The sequence below is a fragment of the Triticum dicoccoides genome, chromosome 6A (assembly GCF_002162155.2).
Source record: "Triticum dicoccoides isolate Atlit2015 ecotype Zavitan chromosome 6A, WEW_v2.0, whole genome shotgun sequence".
In the NCBI taxonomy this organism is placed as follows: Eukaryota; Viridiplantae; Streptophyta; class Magnoliopsida; order Poales; family Poaceae; genus Triticum; species Triticum dicoccoides.
Window position 1 is genome coordinate 558,289,080 of NC_041390.1, and position 21,647 is coordinate 558,310,726.

At 45.5% G+C, this 21,647-nt stretch overlaps 1 pseudogene; it reads right to left on the bottom strand.

The window, feature by feature from the left end:
* Positions 1 to 7,750: 7,750 nt before the first annotated feature.
* LOC119319667 lies at positions 7,751 to 9,418 on the bottom strand (annotated as a pseudogene).
* Positions 9,419 to 21,647: the final 12,229 nt, after the last annotated feature.

Consider the following 21,647-nt stretch of genomic DNA (forward strand, 5'->3'; position numbering starts at 1 on the left):
AGTGGGAGGATTGCTCTCCACTCGGTAGGATTTTTTCAAACTTAGGCGAGTACTGGACTGCAGCTAAGTCTCCTAGTGAGAGAACTTAGGCGAGTACTGGACTGCAGCTAAGCCCCGAGTGGGAGGATTGCTCTCCACTCGGTAGGATTTTTTCAAACTTAGGTGAGTACTGAACTGCAGCTAAGCCTCCTAGTAGGAGAACTTAGGCGAGTACTGGACTGCAGCTAAGCCCCCGAGTGAGAGGATTGCTCTCCACTCGGTAGGATTTTCTTTCGAACTTAGGCGAAACAGATTCGCGACTAAGCCCACCCACTGGGGGGTTTCAGAAGTAAATAAGAACACAACAATCGAATGATAGGACCATAAGCTCTTGTCTTTGATAAACAAATTACAAAGGTGTTTCTTATTACATTTTATTCGAACGAGTGCTTAAGTATAAAAGGGGCGGAGCAGCTCCGCGTTCCAAGCCCGTGGCTCGTCTTTCTGATGCTCAATACTGTAAAGATGGTATGCTCCGTTGTGGAGAACTTTGGTGATGATGAAGGGGCCCTCCCAAGTCGGGGCAAGCTTGTGTGGTTTCTGTTGATCCACTCGAAGAACCAGGTCTCCTTCTTGAAAGGCTCGACCCCTCACATTTCTGGCGTGGAATCGACGCAAGTCTTGCTGATAAATGGTCGAGCGGATCAAGGCCATCTCTCTTTCCTCCTCTAAGAGATCGACTGAATCTTGCCGGGCCTGCTCTGCTTCCTCTTCGGAGAAGAGCTTGACTCGGGGTGCATTATGGAGCAGGTCACTCGTCAGAACAGCTTCGGCTCCATGGACTAAGAAGAAAGGAGTTCGTTCGGTCGACCGATTAGGAGTTGTCCTTAAACCCCACAGAACTGACGGAAGTTCATCAACCCAAGCGCCTGCTGCGTGTTTGAGATCATGCATCAGTCGGGGTTTCAGTCCTTTGAGAATTAGGCCATTGGCTCTTTCTGCTTGTCCGTTCGACTGCGGGTGAGCGACAGAAGCATAGTCGACTCGAGTGCCCTGAGAGGCGCAGAAAGCTCTGAACTCATCGGAATCGAAGTTCGATCCGTTGTCCGTGATGATGCTGTGTGGGACTCCATATCTGAATGTCAATTCTCTGATAAAACTGACAGCGGTGCTAGCATCAAGGTTCTTGATAGGTTTAGCTTTGATCCATTTGGTAAACTTGTCGACTACAATGAGCACATGAGTGAAGCCGCTCCTGCCAGTTCTCAGAGGTCCAACCATATCTAGTCCCCAAATAGCAAAGGGCCAGATGAGGGGGATGGTCTTCAGGGCTGACGCTGGCTTGTGAGACATGTCGGAGTAAAACTGGCAGCCTTCACATCTGTTGACTATATCTTTCGCCATTTCATTTGCTCGTGGCCAATAGAATCCAGCTCGGTATGCTTTAGCCACGATGGCCCGAGAGGATGCATGATGACCACAGGTCCCCGAGTGGATGTCATTGAGGATCATTCGACCTTCTTCTGGTGTTATGCATTTCTGACCGACTCCAGTCATGCTTTCCGTGAACAGCTGCCCTCTTATCATAGTAAAGGCCTTGGATCAATGGACGATCTGTCGAGCCTCTTCTTCATCCTCTAGGAGTTCTTTCCTGAGGATGTACGCAATGTAGGGCACCGTCCAGTCGGGAGTAATGGCCAGAACCTCCATGATCAGGTCGACCACGGCTGGGACCTCGACTTCAGTCAGATCTATGGCGCTCTTAGGTTGCGGGGGCTCTTCAGTAAAAGGATCTTCCTGAACTGTCGGCGAGTGAATATGATCCAAAAACACATTGCTGAGAATGGCTTCTCTCTTGGAACCTATCTTTGCCAAATCGTCGGCTGCTTGATTTTTCAGTCGGGGTATGTGGTGGAGTTCTAACCCCTCAAACTTCTTCTCAAGCTTTCTCACCGCATTGCAGTAACCAGTCATGGCTGGGCTTCTGACGTCTCACTCCTTCATCACTTGATTAACTACCAAATCTGAGTCGCCATAGACCATGAGGCGACGGACACCGAGTGAGATGGCCATGCGCAACCCATACAGGAGTGCTTCATATTCTGCTTCATTGTTGGAGGAATCAAAGTGAATCTAGAGGACATATCTGAGCCTGTCTCCTCGGGGGGATACCAGGACTACTCCAGCACCAGAACCGTTCAGCATCTTGGATTCGTCAAAGAACATGGTCCAGTGCTCAGAGTGAACTTAAGTCGGCAGTTGCTGTTCGATCCACTCGGCGAGGAAATCTGCTATTGCTTGGGACTTGATAGCTTTCTTTGCCTCAAACTTGATATCCAAGGGAAGGAGTTCAATCGCCCATTTGGCCACTCGACCAGTTGCATCTCTGTTGTGCAGAATCTCTGACAATGGAGCGTCGCTGACGACTGTAACAGAGTGATCCGAGAAATAGTGTGCAACCTTTTTCGTGGTCATGTAAATCCCATAGACAAGCTTCTGATAATGAGGATATCTCTTCTTTGCCGGGGTCAGGACTTCAGAAATATAATAAACTGGGCGTTGAACCTTATAAGCTTTTCCTTCTTCTTCCCACTTGACCGTAAGTACTGTACTGACGACTTGTCCAGTGGCTGCTATATAAAGCAGTAGAGGCTCTTTGCTGATTGGAGCAGCAAGCACCGACTGGGTGGAAAGCAGGGCTTTTAGCTCTGCAAACGCTGCATCAGCTTCTGGGGTCCACTCGAACTTGTCTGATTTCTTCATCAGTCGGTAAAGAGGCAGCGCCTTTTCACCGAGGTGAGAAATGAATCGACTTAGGGTGGCCAAGAAACTAGTAAGCTTCTGGACATCATGCACACGCACAGGGCGTTTCATTCGGAGTATAGCGCCTACTTTCTCTGGGTTAGCATCGATTCCTCGTTTGGAAACAAGAAACCGAGTAACTTTCCGCCTGGAACTCCAAACGTGCACTTTAATGGATTGAGCTTGATATCATACCTTCTGAGGTTGGCAAAGGTTTCAGCAAGGTCAGTCAGTAGGTCGGAACCTTTACGTGACTTGACCACAATGTCATCCATGTATGCTTCCACATTCCGACTGATCTGAGTGAGCAGGCACTTCTGAATCATCCGCATGAATGTGGCTCCGGCGTTCTTCAAACCAAATGGCATTGTGACATAACAGAAGCACCCAAACGGGTGATAAAAGCTGTCTTTATTTCGTCGGGTCCGTACAGACGAATCTGGTGGTACCCGGAGTAGGCGTCCAAAAAGGACAAACGCTCGCACCCTGCAGTCGAGTCGACTATCTGATCGATGCGAGGGAGAGGGAAGTGATCTTTCGAGCAGGCCCGATTGATATGCTTGAAATCAATACACATGCAAAGTGAGTCGTCTTTCTTTGGGACCATGACAACATTGGCTAACCACTCGGAGTCGTCTTTCTTTGGGACCATGACAACATTGGCTAACCACTCGGAGTGATAAATCTCTCGGATAAACTCAGCTGCTAAAAGCCGAGCCACCTCTTCACCGATTACTTTTCTTTTCTGGACGGCGGACCGTTGAAGATGCTCTTTGACTGGTTTCACCTTCGGGTCGACTCGCAAACGATGCTCAGCCAGTCCCCTGGGAACACCCGGCATGTCAGAAGGCTTCCATGCAAAGATGTCCCAGTTCTCACGGAGGAACTGGATGAGCGCTTCTTCCTTTTGGAGTAGAATGTGGTTGAAATGTGAGTCGGAGTTTCATTGGGATCCGTCGGGTGAATGTGAATCGACTTCGTTTCACCAGACGACTGGAATGTTGAATCTGTGGCTGGCTTCTTGGCTCGCAGCAAGTCACTCGGATCTGCATTTTTCTGGTATTCTTGCAATTCTACCACGGCCATCTGGGCATCGACGATCTTTGAGCCCTTCTGGAAGCATTCTTCTGCCTTCTTCCGGTTACCAGAGATAGTGATCACTCCTCTGGGACCAGGCATCTTTAGTTTGAGGTACATGTAGCATGGTCGAGCCATAAATCGTGCATAAGCTGGCCTGCCTAGAATTGCATGATAAGCACTCTGGAAATCCACAACTTCAAACGTCAACTTTTCTTTACGGTAATTTTTGGAATCACCGAAAACCACGTCGAGTGCAATCTGACCGAGGGATGCAGCCTTCTTGCCTGGAATGACCCCATGGAAACTCATATGGCTTTCGCTGCATTCCCTTCAACGTTTCTGCATACAGTATGTTTAGGCCACTGCCACCGTCCATCAGGACCTTTGTCAGTCGAGTGCCTTCGACCACCGGGTCGACCACCAGTGCTTGCCTCCCAGGGGTGGCGATGTGCGCTGGATGATCAGACTGGTCGAATGTAATGGCAGTCTGCGACCACTTCAAGTAACTGGGTGTCATCGGAGCGACCATGTTCACTTCCATGTTGATGACTTTCAATCGACTTTTGCTCTCAACGTCAGCAAAAATCATCAGAGTGGAATTCACGTGGGGATAACCATCATCATCCTCTCCCTCATCCTCAGCCTTGTCTGCCTCCTTCTCCTTTTCCTTGGGTTGTTTCTCTCGGAACTGCTGGATTAGGAGCCGACATTGCCGAGTGGTGTGCTTCGGGTAAATGAAATTACCTTCTTCATCTTTCTTGGTGTGGATATGGCACGGCAGATCCAACACGTCATTTCCATCTTGGTCTTTTACTTTCTTGGGGTCCACGGCCCTTTGGGCTTCCCCTTGAACTTTCCTTGAACCACAGCCAAGGCTTCACCCGGAGCAGCTGGCTCGGCCTTGCGCTTCTGTTTCCGACCAGAGTTTCCTCCTCCGGCTTCGTGGGCGACTGCTTTGTGCTTGCCACTCCGGAGTCGCTCTTCTTCCTCACCATTGGCATACTTGGTGGCAATTTCCATCATCCGAGCCAGAGTCATATTTCCTGTCTGGCTGAATTTCATATTCAACTCCCGATACCTAACGCCTTCCTTAAAGGCACAAATTGCATGATGATCTGACACATCTTCTACCGTGTGGTGTAGGGTGATCCATCTCTGGATATAATCCCTCAAAGTTTTATTCGGTTTCTGAACACAACACTGTAATTCTGTCAAACCTGCCGGTTGTTTGCAAGTGCCCTCGAATGTTCTGACAAACACTCGGGCGAGATCTTCCCAAGTATAGATGATGCCAGGCGCTAACTGATTCAGCCATGCTCTAGCCGAGCCCTCCAACATCAGAGGAAGGTGTTTCATGGCCACTTCATCATTGCCGCCACCAATCTGGACAGCCACTCGGTAGTCTTCAAGCCAAGTGTCAGGCTTGGACTCTTCGGTGAACTTACTAACTCCAGACGCCAACCTGAAGTTGGATGGAATCACCGCAGCTCTGATAGCTCTGCTGAAGCACTCTAGACCAGAGACATGCACCATGTTGCTGGTTTGCGGATCTCTATCATGGCCCTCTCGGTGAGCTCTGTTTCTGTCGACCAAGCCCTGCACGAGAATAGATCTCGCATCAAAGCCTGGCTCCCTGGGGTCGACTGGAATACCTCTTCCGACACTGTGAGGGCATCTGTCTTCATGTGGCCGAGGCACGAATGACCCACTCCTTGGACGAGACGCCGGGCACTCGATGGTGATCATCGCGATCGGCACGGCGATCATAGTGCTCTCTGTTTCTGTACTGATCACGCTGATCTCCACGTCCCTCACGCCTCGGGGGCGATCTCGGGCTATGGGTCGACTGAACTGTGTCTGCGACCACAGATCTGCTATGGATCCTATTCCGCGACTGAGACACGACCGTATTCTGCTCTCCCGCTGCCCGGAGCAAGGCTCTGATCTACACCAGACCTCGGCCAGCTTCTGATTGGGAAGGTTGGATCGACTCTGCTATCCGGGCAGCAGCTACTAGATTTTGGATCGGTGTTCGGTATACCTGAGTCGGAGGTGGAAAAAGATGGCGTCGACTGGACTCAGGAACACGTTGTCGAGCGCGATCATCGAGTGCGCGCTGGAGGTTCTCCAGTCGAGTGCGTTCAGCCAGGTTGGCCAAGCGCGCCTGCTCCAAGGTCTGGGCCTCAGGGGTTTCTCCAACTATAGGAGTATGCAATGCATCCATGTTCCGACGGCGAAGTTCCTCCCTCTGCTGCGAGGAAAGGGGTTCGGGGCGGTACTCCTCGTGAACGCGCGACGGATCGCCGTTCCCATCGCCTCCGTCTTCGCGGTTGAAGCCAGGAGGGCTACATGGTCCGTTGACCATCAAAACTTCCGCCATCGGGTCGCTGCTGTCGCACTCGGATGCGGTCTCTGTGGAGCCAGTCGACAGATCGAACAGGCCGTAGAGAGTTTCATCGGGTTCGATCGCCGCAACTTGAGGGGTGGCCGACTGGCAGGCCACCGCATGCTTCACCCACCGCTGAAGCCTTGACCGACCGGTGTGTTTGCTCCGGCGGGTCGCAGGGAGGGGGAAAGCTACTGGAGTCGACTGGTACTGGATCGACGGTTGCCGCAGGAGGACGTCGCGGATGCACGCGCGAAAGTGTGTTGCCCCGCGGGCGGGGAGCGCGTCGGCGTCGAGTGGTGCCTCCTGGAGCCAAGCGGAGTCGTCGGCGACAAACACGAGCGCACCGAGTCGGATCTCGCGGCCCTCAGCCAAACCTCCGTCTGGAACCATGATGAAGGGGATCGAAAAAATTGCAACTTCTCTAACAAGTTGCTAAGACACCGGCCCCAAGGTGGGCGCCAACTGTCGTGGTTCTAAGACTGACAGTAGAATAGGGGGGTAGGAATGTAGAGGCAAGATCCTAGCTATGGAGGAGTTGTACACACGAGTTTACGAGTTCAGGCCCTTCTCGGAGGAAGTAACAGCCCTACGTCTCAGAGCCCAGGGGCGGTCGACTGAATATATGTGTGTGAATTACAGAAAGTGCGAACCCTTGTCCCAGAGGAGGGGGTGGCTTATATAAAGTGCGCCAGGACCCCAGCTCCCCTCCATTACACAAGGTTCAATGCTCATAAAGGAGGGGCGTTACTGGTAACGTCTGCAATAAAGTGTTGTAAATGCCTATAAAGCTATGGTTTAAGTCCTGACCGTTGCAGAGTGGAGGGTTTCTCATCTTCTGGTGGTCGAGTGTCTTCAAGGTGGTCGAGTGAGCACATCTTCATGGTCGAGTGGATGATGGTTTCTCTTCGACTGCTTCTGATTCTTTGTAGAGATGTCTTTGGGGAGGGTATGTTGGACAGATCCATGACCCTACCCTAGGTACATAGCTTCATCAGTCAGACACAATGGCCCATTTGATGGTAATTCTTCTGTTTGCGACGCGTCAGAGGATGCTAACCATGTGTTCTTCCATTGTCACCTCCCTCTTTTTGCCTGGTGCACTGTTCGAGACACGGCTAGGGTGGACGGGAACCCTAAGTTGGAAGCGAATCTTCTTGCCTACCTTGGGTCCCTTCGTGGCTAGGCCAGTAGAGTGATGTGGACTTGCTTAGGGGTGCTATTACAGTCGCTTTGTCATATTCATAACGAAATCACCATTGACGGTGTGTTTCCCTCTCACCCTGCTGATGTTATCTTTAATGTACCATCTTTCTGCAGCCGTGGAGTCCGTTAGGGAAGCACCGACTCTGAAAGTTTGGATTCGTTCGCAGCCGCATCTTCAAATTGAACATGTCCGCAACGAAATCACCATTGACGGTGTGTTTCCCTCTCACCTGACCGGACATGTCCGTGGTCATATAGAAGGCCAAATTAGCCCATCGTAATTGTAGAAGCTCTGACAATCCAAATTAGCCCAAGAAGAAGAGATTGTAACAATCCAGCCCACTTATACGACGCACCTCCACGCAAACAAAGTACGTGTCAGGTTCCTTATTTTGCGAGAAACCAAACGGCCAGACTACTAATTGAGCACATGCAACACATCTGCTGTGCTCGACGCAGAAACAAGGATAAAATGAACACGACAGAACTGCTAACATAGAACAGCAACAGGCTTGAGACACTCACACACTCACAAGCAAATTAGCAGCTGACACTGCGTGTTCGTCGTCAAGAAGCAGCTGCTTGAAATTGATGGGCGCGGCGAATCCTCGCTCCACCGGCGCGTCGTAGATGTCCGCGGCGCCCTTGATCCAGGTGGCCTGGGTGCCGTGCATCTCGTCCCAGAACATGTGCTCGTCGCGGTGGGCGCAGTAGGTGGTATTGGGCAATCCGCAGAAGGTCTCCGCGTTGAGCTTCCCGCCGCCGCAGCACGCGCTGTTCACAACCTTGAACCCGGCGGCCTCCGGGTGCGCGGTGTAGTATTCCACCAGCTGGTAGGGGCTCCCCACGGAGTATACTTCATCCCGGGCAGCGACGCGGCGAGGTTCGCCATCGCGTCGCCCAAGGCGCTGTCGAAGTCCCTGGCGAGTTTATTGGAAATATGTTCGCAGTCCCACACACCGAACAGGTATTTCGCCCGCCCCGCCGGCGCGCAGCCGATGGGCGCCACGTTGATGACACCGAAACGCCGCGCCCCGAGCCCGTACAGCGTCTTCACAAACTTGGTGTAGTTGGACAGAAGGTCCTCGTAGAAGGCCGGAACCTCCCGGTACGACCGTTTCTTCAGGAAGAAGTCAAACATATCGTTGCCACCGTCGCTAATGAGGAAGAGGGACCTGGATAGCAGCGCGTCGATGGCTTGGGTGCCGTTGTCGCCGCTGTTCTCCATCATCTTCGACTTGGTGGCCGCGAAGAACTCCACCTGCTTGCTCAGCGGGAGGGAGGCATTCCCCTGATAAATCAATCGATGCACACAAGAAACGATGTTAGTAAAAGTTACTGCTACTCAGACATAGATAGACAAACTAATGCAAATTATTTGTTGGAAAAAGATAGATCAATGTGAATATAGATCAATGTGAAAGGAGGCGTAACGAAGCGGCAGCACTGACGGTGGTGTCGAGAATGCCGGATCCACCGGCGGCGTAGTTGGCGCCACCGAAGCCTTTCAGGATCTGACCGCTCGTCTCCGGCGTCAGCGACAGGTACGCCGGCGGGCTCATATCGAAACCCAACAGCCTCGCTGCATTTCAGTTTGCACATTTCTGTTAGTTTCATGGGTTCATCAAACTTAAAAACACGATGAAGAAGAGCCTGCGCGTACGTACAGATGCAGTCGGCCAGGTTGTACCCGTTGCTGAACCTTCCGTTGGGACTGGAGGAGTTCGCCAGCGGGAAGTCGATGCCGTAAGGAAACGGCGGTGTGAAGTTCCCCGGCAGGTACTTGAGGTTGCCCACGTCAACCGTCGAGTCGCCGAACACGTACACCGCCGGTACCAGGTGCACCTCCTCCGCGGCCGCCGGCGAGATAACCATGCCGCCGCCGGCGCAGATGATGAACACTGCAACTAGTAGCACCGGAGCCTTGCCACTGGCTACTCTCACCCCCATAGTGTATCTAGCTGGAATGGTAGCTAGCTGTGAGTGAGTCGGAGCAAAGCACGGGCTTTCCTGCCTATTTATACACGATCGATGCAACAGCACGCACGCACGAGATGTCGATCGGTTATGGCCCGGCCTCACTGTGTAGTGTGTGCTCTTGACAGTGAAGCCGTTGAAAGAGTGAATGACAACCGGAGGCGTGCGTGCGTGATCTCTCCCGTTTGATCGTCTGTCAAGATTGTGCCATTCACAGTGGCGCCAGGCATTCCCAGAAGTAAGATATCAAAATGCAATTTTAGTTTAGCTTGATTGCTCACATCAGTAAGCAAAATACACGTGACATTCGCAATACTAGGTCGTCCTCCTGTGTGGCAACGATGGCGGCTTCAGGCAGAGTCGGTCAGAGCTGCAGAGGAGGTGACAATGACACAAGATAGGTGGTCGGTTCCGGTGCCAGCTTGGCCTAGGCCGGCGCTTTTTCCCTGCAATGCTCATTGGAGTCGGAGCTGCCTGGTCGTCAGCGCGTGCAGTGGACTGTTTGGCATCGGCCGACGCAGGCCTCGGCGTGCGGTAGGGGCTACATCGGTTGTTGTTGAGGGTGCAATCGGAGTCGCCCTAACAAAGGTGTGATGACGATGACATCGGTTTGCAATCTCGACGACGCTTTTTTCCTCAACGGCGTCTGTGTGTTTTTGTGTGGGTTGCGAGGTTGCCCTTTAGAGCTTGCTTTTACAGGCGTGTTGTGATGATTTTTGTCTGGTTTTCCGTTAATTAACTAGACTACTCTCTTTGATATTTTTTTTAATGAAATGGACCATAAGGAACCACGTTTCAAAAAAGATTAAAAAATACTAGGTCGTCCTTGAGCTTGTTGGCCAAACAAAGCGCCACACCAATTATTTGTGGTCTAGCACTCGGCAAGCTAGCACGGTAATTGATTTGTCTCCTACTAGACGAAAATCTACATCTACTACGAACGGTTTACATAAACTTCCTAACTAACCCTTCGCTTTTCCTTGAATTTCACGGGGACTGAGCCCCTTTCTCCCCTATCTCCAATGACAAATCCCTATGTTAATCATTACGTTAATCAATGATACTATCACACATTACGTTAATCAATGATACTATCACAATGGACATTACTGCCTTGCAGATATGGTTGGTGCATTGTCAGGACATTACCTTTGTGACCCCACGCATCTGCCCCTCATAAAGCACGGGACCGTATTTGCTAATTTGACGCCCCTGATAAGACAAAATGGCGTAGATCCTGGTTATAATTATTTTTTTCCGACCAAAGATGGATTTAATTACTTCAAAATAATGTATCAAGAAGATACAAACACATGTCCCTTAAATAGTTAGGATGTACAAAGCGAATACCAAGACCAAAGCTATGCAAGGAAAAAGGAAAAGAAAGAAAGCGAACAGATCTGTGATCAGCAAACTATGAAAATGACCATACATGTTTCAATCATCTCATGACACCATATGGACGACTACGAGGTTCTTCAACGACAACATCTTTAAGAATGGAGTGATGCTCAAGCAATGTTGTCATTGGATCCAACCACCCAAGGGCGGATATTAGGTTTTCGCCCTGAAGAACCAACGCGAGCATCTCCAAGTAATGCCTTCCACAAGGCAACAACGAAGAAACATCACGATTGCCCAATATAACCAACTCGTGTCAGACCTAGACTTTCACACTGAAGCTCGAGGCCGGATGCTCGAGTAGCAACACCATTGAAGCCACCCATGGATTGTCACCATCATTTTTCAGTGATCCAATAGCTACATGCGACGTGTGACCACCGCCGCTGCACAACAATCCCTCTGCATCAAGCCGCATTCCGCACTTGAGAGGGGAAAGGAAGGGGGAATCCTATTCCCTCTATTTCCTTTCCTCCTCCCCTTTTCCTTTCTCCACTTAGGCCGGCTCATATGGGGCGCACCAGCCCACTAAGGGCTAGGATGTCTCGCCCTTGGCCCAATAAGGCCCATATATTCACCGGGGGTGCCCGAAACCCCTTCCGTTGACCCGATACGTACTCGGTACCCCCAGAACACTTTCGGTGTCCAAATACTATCGTCCTATATATGAATATTTACCTCTCGGCCATTTTGGGACTCCTCGTCATGTCCGTGATCTCATCCGGGACTCCGAACAACATTCGTTCACCAAATCACATAACTCATATAATACAAATCGTCATCGAACGTTAAGCGTGCGGACCCTACGGGTTCGAGAACTATGTACACATGACCGAGACACCTCTCCGGTCAATAAACAATAGTGGAACCTGGATGCTCATATTGGTTCCCACATATTCTACGAAGATCTTTATCGGTCAAACCTACGACACCATGCGTTATTCCCTTTGTCATCCGTATGTTACTTGCCCAAGATTCGATCATCGGTATCTTCGTACCTAGTTCAATCTCGCTACCGGCAAGTCTCTTCACTCGTTCCATAATGCATCATCCCGCAACTAACTCATTATTCACATTGCTTGCAAGGCTTATTATGACGTGCATTACCGAGAGGGCCTAGAGATACCTCTCCGATACTCGGAGTGACAAATCCTAATCTCGATCTATGTCAACCAACAAACACCTTCGGAGATACCTGTAGAGCATCTTTATAATCACCCAGTTATGTTGTGACGTTTGATAGCACACAAGGTATTCCTCCGGTACCCGGGAGTTGCATAATCTCATAGTCAAAGGAATATGCATAAGTCATGAAGAAAGCAATAGCAATAAAACTTAACGATCATTATGCTAAGCTAACGGATGAGTCTTGTCCATCAGATCATTCTTCTAATGATGTGATCCGTTCATCAAATGGCAACACATGTCTATGGTTAGGAAACTTAACCATCTTTGATTAACGAGCTAGTCTAGTAGAGGCTTACTAGGGACACTGTGTTTTGTCTATGTATCCACACATGTATCAAGTTTCCGGTTAATACAATTCTAGCATGAATAATAAACATTTATCATGATATAAGGAAATATAAATAGCAACTTTAGTATTGCCTCTGGGGCATATTTTCTTCAGTCTCCCACTTGCACTAGAGTCAACAATCTAGTTCACATCGCCATGTGATTTAACACCAACAGTTTACATCGCCATGTGACCAACACCCAAAGGGTTTACTAGAGTCAATAATCTAGTTCAAATCGCTGTGTGATTATTTCCCAAAGAGTACTAAGGTGTGATCATGTTTTACTTGTGAGAGAGGTTTAGTCAACTGGTCTGCCACATTCAGATTCGTATGTATTTTGCAAATTTCTATGTCTACAATGCTCTGCATGGAGCTACTCTAGCTAATTGCTCCCACTTTCAATACATATTCAGATTGAGACTCAGAGTCATCTAGATCAGTGTAAAAGCTTGCATCGACATAACTCTTTACGATGAACTCTTTATCACCTCCATAACCGAGAAATATTTCCTTAATCCTCTTAGGTAACTAAGGATAATTTTGACCGTTGTCTAGTGATCTACTCCTGGATCACTATTGTACCCCTTTGCCAAACTCATGGCAAGGTACATGATATGTATGGTACACAACATGACATACTTTATAGAACCTATGGCTGAGGCATAGGGAATGACTTTCATTCTCTCTCTATCTTCTGCCGTGGTCGGGCTTCGAGTCTTACTCAACTTCACACTTTGCAACACACACAAGAACTCCTTCTTTGACCGATCCATTTTGAACTTCTTCAAAAACTTGTCAAGGTATGTGCTTTGTGGAAGTCCAATTAAACTTCTTGATCTATCCCTATAGATCTTGATGTCCAATATATAAGTAGCTTCACCAAGGTATTTTATTGAAAAATTCTTATTCAAGTATCCTTTTATGCTATCTAGAAATTCTGTATCATTTCCGATCAACAATATGTCATCCACATATACTATCAGAAATGCTACAGAGCTCCCACTCACTTTCTTGTAAATACAGGCTTTACCATAAGTCTGTATAAAACCATATGCTTTGGTCACCTCATCAAAGCATATGTTTCAACTCCGAGATGCTTGCACCAGTCCATAGATGGATCGCTGGAGTTTCACTACTTCAGGATGCTGCTAACGCTACACTACGATTAGAGACTCTTCGAGAAACTGTGTGCGATGCAATAATCGCAAACAGTGGTGTATGAAAACCGTCAAAAAAGGTGCAAAACATTTTGGATGGAGGATGCATCAAATACGGTTCAGATTTTAGTTGCGTGTGCGATGAAGGGCATACGGTTCAGCTCAATTAACTGTTTGCGATGAGGAGGAACAAAAAAACGGGCAGCCAGATGGAGGCATGTGCGATATATAGTATATGGTTCACTAGGATGAACTGTGTGTGATTAGGCAACACAAAAGAAACAGTCAGCCTGATCACGGGGTGTGCGATGTACAACATACGGTTCACTCGGATGAACTATTTGTGATTAGGCAAGAGAATAGAAATGGTTTAATATAACAAGATATGTGTGATACACGGCAAACAGGTCTGTAATCAGAAATGTGTGCGAAGACCGATAATAACACAGACAATTGCTTCTAATAAGACGTATGTGATATGCTCTGTCTACACAACATCTATTGACCATTGTGGGACAGGCAGTCATCCGAATACGCCATAGGGATGTGAAGAGGCATTCCTATCAGCAAGGACTAGTTGTTCCACCAGTAGCTCATGTAAGAAAACTATCAAGTTAAGTGTGCTCAGGCTGGAGCAGCCATCAGATGGGTGACTGGATGGGAAGTTGTGTCGATGACCGAAATGCCCCATTCCCTCATCTAATTGAACCTCGAGGTCCTTTTTTATTTTTTTTATTTTTTAACACATGTTAAAGAAGGACTACCGCATTACTTTTTGACAATGTGCGATATGTGGCATACAGTTGATCCATCCGACCTATTTGTGATGACATAGGTCGTGTGTGTTGTGGGAAAACACTTGCTAGTATTCAACCGTTTGGGATTGATGAATTCATCACCGACGGGTTCCCTAGTGTGGTCCGTGTTCATCTGATCATCATCTACTTCTTATGCTAGCTCGATGCTAAGTGTCCATTAATTGATGGCGTTTTATGAACACGTCACTGTTTCCCGCCATTTCCTCACCTGTTTTCCGCCACCCTGCTATATTGCGCATAGGGGGCACGCGACGCACGGAGGCGACAAGCGCAGCCTGTAGCACATCCACGTTTTCCAAGCAAGCCAACCCACCAAAGCGCCGCCTCTTCCGTCAACCTCATCGACGAGGAAAACGAGTAGGCGCCACGGCCCGTCGAGGCCGAGGCGCTCCCAGGCAACGCGATGGACGACGTCGTGATGCGCGTCATCGCTAGGATTGAGCAGACCTTTGGCGCATGGCGCTTGAGCACCGCGGATCAAGATAGGCATGTCAGCGCCGACGGGCTGCAGCTCGCCGCACAACATGATCGATGGCGCACCGCAGAGCAAGCTAGGCGCCTCCGCACCGATAGGTTGCAGCTCGCCACACGGCGAGACCATTGGAGCGCCACAGAGCGAGAGGCGGAGCGCGCCGCACAGCAAGAGCGGATCAAGCGGCACTTGCCTGTTGTCGACACGGCGTCGCAGCTGGGTACACGTCCCGTTAGTACCCCCATTCCCAGGAGTGGGCAAAGGCCCTCAGCGCCGTACTTGCACCACAGGTCGGCCATGCCGTGCACCGCACGCCCGCCACACCGTTCGCATGAGTGCCGCCGTTTTCCTTGTCCGCGGCCCGCTGGATGCCAACGCGCTGGTCTGTAGGCTCGACCGCCTCCTTGGCCCAGGTGTCCACCTGGACGCAGTAGGGGAACATGGCCGTCACATCCTCGAGCTGCTGATCTCCAATGAAATAGCCAACTTGGAGCTCGAGATCGCGCTCCAGATGTACCAGGAGCGTGTCGACCGTTTGGACGAACGCCTGCACGACTTCAGGCAGAGCGAAGAGCTACCCTAGGCAAGGGTTGCTGGTCATGGTCTCATGGACACGTTTTATTTTGAAAAGTCATTTCGACGTGGATAGCTATGTATTCACAGCAATCATAGTATTGCTCTGTTTCAATGTGTGTACTCTGTTTTCCATTCTTATATGTTCTGTTTCAATGTGTGTGTATATGCTTTCCATTTTGTATATGTGGATGATAACAGCTAGATTCAAATTAGTATACAAAAACAGATAGAAAATGGAATTCATAATATATATATATATATACATTAATTGTTTATTAGATCATCACAGAATATATATATATAAACACTATTCTGATCACAACCTGACATGCCCCGCTAGTAGTACGTTGAACTTCCCTATGAACTAGTTTGAACTTCCGCCAACATTGCCCAAATGGGGCTTGTGATATACTGTTGGAAAGCTATGAACACCAATATCATGACCCAACTTAAATTTTTGGCAAAATATAAGCGGTTTAAGAGCAGTTTTGAAAACCGTTTTTTCTTCGCACAAAAAACGTGAATCGTATTTTCGATCGCATTTCTAAATCATTTGTCGGAATGAGGCATATAATATGGCATTGGAAAGCTGCTGAAAAACCGCTCCTTCCACATGTTGAAAGTTTTCTCTAATTCCCTACAGTTAAAGAGTAATTTGAAAAAAATGTAAAATTTCGTAAACCGAACAAGTGAGTTCGTTTTTCGATGTCATTTCTAAACGGCTAATCCAATGAAGGCATATGATACGGCGTTGGAAAGCTTATGAAAATGCGCTACTTTTTTATCTTGAAAGTTTTTTTTTCTAATTTTGAATGGTTTAAGAGTAATTTAGAAAATGGTCCAAGTCCTACCGAGTTCGTATTTTCGAGCTAATTTTTTAACCGTGTGTCCGAATGCAGCAAATGATATGGCGTTGGAATGCTTGAAAAAATTCGAAACTTTTTGGTATGTATTGTTTCTCTCAATTCTTTACGGTTTTAAGTCAATTTCGAAAATGGCGAAAAACATATTTTTGTCGTAATTCCTACAAACTTTATCGAAATGGGGCAAATAATATACCGATGAAAAGCTACGGAAAATGCGAAACTTTTTCATATTGATGGTTTTCTCTGATTCCCAGCCGTTTTCAAGTAATTTTGAAAACGGCGGGATCATGCGTTCTGCCTTTATCGCGAAACAGATTCTTTGAAAATGCACCGCGTGAAGAACCTGAACTTCTCGGTGCGTGTACCTGAACTTCACTCTGTTTTTCATGTGATTTTTTTGCTCATAGGTCTCCATCCACTGCTCGTAACTCTCCATCCATTCACCGGAATTGAGCAGGTGATATACCGATGGAAAGCTGCTGTAAGCACGCAAGTTTCCCGTGTTGATTATCTTTTCATACTCGCGACTATTTTAAAAGTTTTTCATCTAAAATTCATTCAGCGTAGTAGTTGAACTTCCTGCTATTTTCACGTTGAACTTCTGTGACGTATTTTCGTTTGTAATTTTCTGATCCATTCGTTAGTGTCACATAAATAATATTCGTTTTGTACAAACGTCTCTCACAATAACTTTTTTAACTTTCTCCGACCGAGGACTTAAACTTACACAAATGATATTCCTGTCATTTTGAGGTAAATTAAAAAATGGCGAGATCATGTTTTATGCGTTCATTACGAATGAAAATGCACTACGTGAAGTAGTTGAACTTCTGGGGCATGTTTGTTTGAACTTCACTCTGTTTTTGACGTGCTATTTTCTCCACTGCGTGAAGTAGCTGAACTTCTAGGACATGTCTGTTTGAACTTCACTTTATTTTTGACGTGCAATTTTTTGATGTGCTATTTCTTGCACTGCGTGAAGTAGTTGAACTTCTGGATCATGTATGTTTCAACTTCACTCTGTTTCACTTTATTGTTTTTTTCTTATATGAAATACACACCATGTAGTACGTGAACTTCCGATTTGTTATCACTTTGAACTTCTCTCTGGTTTGAGAGAGTTATTTTCAAACACGAAAAACAACATATTTTTAATGTATTTTGTACATCTAAATACATGGTGAACCTCTCTCACAAGATTTTTTTGAACTTTTCCTCGCCGAGCACTTGAACTTCTAGCAACCATTTTTTCGTTTATGAGTTGTTTTTAAAAGTGCAAAAAATGGTGTTGTGTTTTTTTTAACAGGTAAATCCTAGGTTTTAATAAACTCCGAACTTCTGTGTTATTTCATTTTGAACTTCACCTTTTTATATTTTGAGTAAAGAATTGTATCCGATTTTTATACGGAAAAAAAATCAAACATGGAAATACAAGGTGAACCTCTTTCGCAAGAATTTTTGAACTTCTCCGGATAGAGCACTTGAACTTCTTTCAACAAACCTTTTAAGATTTTACTTTTCTATACTTTTATTCTCACCTGAAATGCATTCATTACAGTACTTGAACTTGTCGTTGTTTTAACTATGAACTTCTTTCAACAAGTGAGAATTTTTTGAATATATCAAAGCGTGTTTTAAATGGTATACATGAAAATTTTAAACCGTTCATCGAAATGTGGCACATAATATACCTCGTGGAAAGCTTATGAATCACAGCAAGTTTTTCATGTAGACATGTGTTACAAATTCGTTGCCGTTTGAGAGCAGTTTTTAAAGTGGCAAAACAACATTGTTTTTTGCTTTTTAAAACAACATGTAAATGAACGACGGACATCTAGTAAATATAATTTTTGAACCGTGCAGGGTGGAGCACGTGAACTTCTTCCAACAAACCTTTTAAGCTGTTAGTTTTCTATTCTTATATTCTTATCCGAAACACATTCTGTGTAGTAGTTGAACTTCTCGCTGTTTTCACCTTGAACTTTTGTCACGTATTTTTTTCAACCTCTCTCACAAGAATTTTTGAACTTTCTCAAGCCGAGTACTTGAACTTCTAGCAACAAATTTTTTTGCATTTTGCTTTTTCATTATTTTTTACTACGAAATGCACACCATGCAATACGTGAGCTTCTGGCTGTTATCACTTTGAACTTCTCCCATTTTCACTTTAGTAACGAAAAAAATCTGAGTTTTTTAGAGACACAGAACCGCTCTAAATTTTTTATTTGAACTTCTTTGTGTGCTTTTTTAGAATTATGAAAATTGAAGTTCTTGATTGTATTTCTTTTAGTACCAAGAAAACGTGAGTTTTTTTATAAATAGCAAACTTCTCTATTTTTTAAATTGGACTTCTTGGTTTTATTTTTATAAAATATATAAATATTAAATAAGAATCAAACATCTTTTTTAAATTGAACTTCATACTTTTATTTTCCTACATACAGAAAGAATTTGGGTTTTCTTTAAGCTCTCCAATTTATTAAATTTTAACTTTCAGAGTTAATATTTTCTAGGTAAGCTTTGTTTTCTTCGTGCTATATAAACATCTCACTACTCTATTATTCTAATTTGAATTTCTTGGTCTATTTTTTAGTAATTGAATGAATCCGAGTTTTGTAATAAACATCGAACCGTTCCGTTTTCTAAATTTGAACTTCTAGTTTTCTATAAAAACAGGAAAAAAAATCATTTTTTGAGCTAGTTAGTTATTTTAATTTGATCTTCTTTGATTCATTCATTGTTGTAACAAAAAAACTATTTTCTTTTGTACATTGTTTTTATTTGAACTTCCAGGTTTCTTAGAAACTGGAATAATCAGATTATTTAAAAACGTTGAACAACCCTGTTATTTTAATTTGAACTTCTTGAATTTTTTAGAAACACGGAAAACAAATTATTTTAGCATTCGATCTTTTGTTTCATCACTAGCAGAATGTTCCTCTCGTACGTATTAACACAAGCACCTTTGTGTGCTACAAATCTCTCCCTAATAATAAAGCACGGATTGACTCCGTGAGTTCACCGTCACAATGCGCTTTCTTCCCGTGATTTTACGCTTTCACTTTGAATTTTAAAACTTATTCGAGGTGGTACTAATTCGTGCTAATAATAAAGCACAGATTGACTCCGTGGGTTCACCGTCACAATGTACTTTCTTCCCGTGATTTTACGCTTTCACTTTGAATTTCTATACCTACTATTAAAGCAAGGTGATATTCTTGGTTTCGTCCCGCTTAGGTGATTTTATATATTTTTTACTGTATTCGAGGTGGTACTATTTTTTGCTACAAAACAAATTCATATTCGTCACCGCTGTTTTTTGGGGTCTATGCACGCCAACGCTGCTCTGGGCCTTTTGTTGGTGTATGTCACAAACGTACTGGGCCATGGGCCTGCTCTTGTGCTGAGAAGAAGGATTCGCAAAAAAATTGCCACTTGCACTAAGGATCGAGCCCACGACCTGGTATTTGCCTCCTTCAGGCTAGGACCAGCTCCTGTGTATGTTAACTACACCGCTCATTATGCATTTAAATAGTCTCACCTTGCTTTTTTACATGATTTTTATCAGTTTATATAGCCCACGAGTTGTCACAGAATAAAAAAGACACCAAGAATAACGAACAGAGGCTGAAGTGTGGGTCCTATTTAACCTTGAAAGCAAAGGAATTTCGCAATATAAGAAAGAAGACAGAAAAGGACGCAGTAAAAAGTTGGGGTGTGAATATCAGTTAACTCGCGTGAAATGGAGGCTGGAAGGGAGGACCATGCCATCTCTTGTAATTAAAGGAAATTATGGTCGTACAAAGCAAATGGATAAAACGAAACCTCGATCAAATGAAAATATTGCGGACTCCTAGGTTTTCATTATGGAGACACCTAAGTTTGCGGACTCAATTGATCACAATTTTTTTTCATTGATAGCATTGATTTTCATCAAAAATTAATATGCAGCTAACAAAAAATGTTAGAGATTTTGTGATCAATTGAGATTATATTCGGTTTATGAACACTAGAATTATATACATAGAAGGATGATCCGATTTTTTGAAAAAAATGTAAAAAAAATAGTGGTAATAGAATTATATACACCTTTTGACGTAATGTTAGAAATTAGGATAACACTAAAACTGATTATGTGATATTTTCACTCTTTCCTCTTATGAACAGAAAGTGTACATAAGGAAAGAGGACGTGAATGAGGATATGAAACAATACGGGTGGGATGCCATGTTCAAATAGAGGATATGGACCAGGGTTTTGATCTCCCGTTGCAACGCACGGGCTATGTCCTAGTTAAAACTTATTTGAGGTGGTACTAATTCGTGGTCAAAACCGAATCTGATTGACGGTCCGTCGTTAGATTTTCGTCCGTACATCTCGCACGTGGGCCGGCCCATTGATGATGCATCGCTCAAATCAGCCAAAAAATAATGTGGTGCAGGAGTATCGAACCCGCGCCCCCAGTTTTCGCAGGTAAGTAAGGTACCATCAATTTATATATGTCCGCAAGTACACAAGGAACAAGCTTGGCAAGAAATAAAAGAGATGTCTGAATAAGGATGGAATGTGTTGCGCTATAATAGGAATAAAGAGGGGGACCTTGTGGCAAGGATATCCAATTAATGCGGGAATAATGGTTGATTGTGTTGCCCGAATAAAAGATGGAATGTGTTGTGCTATATAAAAGAAATAAAAGAGAGGAAGCGGGGCAAGGAAGGAGATCCGACAAATATGGGATGTAAATAAATAAGGACATGCAGGGCAAGAAATAAAAAAGAGGCCTAAAGATGGGATGTTGGTACGCTATAAAAGAATGGCAAGAAATGTTGGATGTGCGCTATAGAAGAAATATGAAGAGAGAGACCCAATAAAGAGGGATGTATATGTAGTTTGACACTAAAAAAATGTTGTTTATGTATTTTTTTTAAATCTTCACGTCTTTAATTAATATGCATGTTGATTTTTTTCAAGAGTTGCAAGAAAAATACTTGCACATAAAAAATTAACGTGATAGAGGATGCATGAAGAATTTCATAGCGATGTTTCACGTCAGAGGGAAACAAGGACGAGCTCGGCACGGCGGCGGGAGGATAAGCTTGAGGTCGTGGAGCGAAGCCAAGAGCTGGAAGGAATAATGTTCAATATGCCCTAAATTGGTTACGCTTAACCGCCCACTATGCATTTATGTCTCCGTAGTGTGCAAATGTATAATGTTTGTTTTTATCGTTTTCTTTTACCCATAACAACACCCCATTAGACGCATGTCATGAACAAATCTAAGAACAACTTTGTTTCGGCCGCAACTACATATTCTCAAACTCTAAACCATCATTTATAGACTATAAGAACGTGTGACATTTTTCCTCCCGTTGCAACGCACAGGCCCTCTTGCTAGTAACATACATTCACG